The following is a 1865-nucleotide window of genomic DNA, read 5'->3' as shown; positions in this document are numbered from 1 at the left end:
ATAGAGGGGTGTGTGTGTGTGTGTGTGTGTGTGTGTGTGAGAGAGAGAGAGAGAGAGAGAGAGAGAGAGAGAGAGAGAGAGAGAGAGAGAGAGAGAAGGAGGAGGAGGAAAGAGAGAGAAGCAAAATCAATGGCTGACCTGATCAGCCCCCTTTGGCTTTGTGAACTGACCCTGGGATGCTTGGATCCCGGTAGGTCTTCAGGACTCTATAGGGAGAATCCGGAGTCAGGGGGATGAGAAGTGACTGGGATAGCCCTAGTGTAGAGAAAGAGTATATTCTTTCTCTGCTTGTTCCCTGCTCCTGATAGAGAGGGAGGAGAAGGTCAGAAATTTAAGTAGACTTATCTACTCCATCTTCTTCTACCCATCAGTGAAATGAATTTGGAACTGTGAAAACAGAGTTGGACAAAACTGTGAGGAATCCATGGGATGACACTGAAATATCTGCAAGAACTGTGGTGCTAAAAGGATGAATAAAAAAAAAATTCAGAATAGAATAAAGTAGCAAATAGATTCATTGAAACTAATCAAGTGGTGAGCTGGGAGAGAAAAGAATCAAGTAAGGCATTACTTCAATCTTTGAGAGGTAGGCTGTGAGACAAAGCAACTCAGAAACAGGTCTCAATGTGTCTGTGGTGTTGCCACCACGGGACTCTCTAGTTTTTACAAACCCAGTTCAGCTGAGATAGCATTCACAAAATTGCCTGGGAGGGTAAACCAGGACTATTTCAGATGGCATCGTTTCCTTAGAGGGTGAGCCCTTTTTTAAAAAACAAAAACAAAAGCAAGACTTAATTTTTTTAGAGCAATTTTATGTTCAGCTTTAGAACAGCAAAACTGAGGGGTAGGTACAGAGATTTCTTATATACTCCCCCATCCCCATACATAAATAGCCTCTCCCGTTATCAACATCCTCCATTAAAGTAGTGCATTTGTTATGCTTAATGAACCTGTATTGACACACCACAATAACTCAAAGTCCGTAGTTTACATTATAGTGTCATTATACATTTGTACAAATTCATAGAACATACAGCACCAAGAGTAAACCATAATGAGTATGGTCTTTAGGTTAGCATTTTTTTTTTTTTTTAAGCGAGGCAACCCTTGGTTGACCTCACAGATTGCAAGGACCTTGTCAGCTTACAATCCTTTATTTTTTATTTTTTACGCCTACAGCCCCTGGTCTTTCTAGGTGGGCTCCCATCCAAGTACTAACCAGGCCTGACTCTGCTTAGCTTCTGAGATCAGACTGGATCAGGCTTGTTCAGGGTGGCATGGCCGTAGACTGGGTAAGCATTTTTAATCCTGTGAAGATTTATAAATAAATGTAGAAATGTTTAAGAGAATCATCAAACTCAAAATTTTCTTAATTTGCGCACATTTGGTACTTTCAATATTTGCCATATTTAAGGGAAATTGGACTGTTAAAGTCATGATCATCCTTTTGATACCAATTTAAAATATGTAATTAAGAAATTGATTTAGTTTTGTGATTTTAAATTAAAAAACCTTCTAAATTTACTATCAATATTGAAATATTTGAGAGACTCTAAGATTTGTCATATTTTAGAGTTTAATTTATTAGAGTAATAAGAGGCTTTAGACAATTGACATACTTCTAAGAGAGATTAAATATTTTTAAATATAGAAACAGTTAAATGTTTGAATGAGTTTCACAAACTAAATTTGTAAATGGAATCAAATATGAATTAAAAGGCCTCTTAAAGGTGATTAACATTTGCTATATTTAAAAAATATCTCTAAATTGAAGGTAAAATTTTAAGGAAGACCTAGGTTTTAAAGTTTGTAACTTTAGCTGATTGAGGATTAAGTTTTAAAAATCAAAGTCACTCTCTATAATC

At 36.6% G+C, this 1865-nt stretch overlaps 1 pseudogene; it reads right to left on the bottom strand.

Annotated features, from left to right (window-relative positions):
* Nucleotides 1-1170: 1170 nt before the first annotated feature.
* Nucleotides 1171-1289, bottom strand: LOC111731558 (annotated as a pseudogene).
* Between the last annotated feature and the right edge of the window lie 576 nt (nt 1290-1865).

The sequence above is a fragment of the Pteropus vampyrus genome, unplaced genomic scaffold (genome assembly GCF_000151845.1).
Source record: "Pteropus vampyrus isolate Shadow unplaced genomic scaffold, Pvam_2.0 Scaffold384, whole genome shotgun sequence".
Lineage (NCBI taxonomy): Eukaryota > Metazoa > Chordata > Mammalia > Chiroptera > Pteropodidae > Pteropus > Pteropus vampyrus.
Note: the sequence above shows the minus strand (reverse complement) of the source record. Positions and strands in the feature narration are given on the sequence as shown.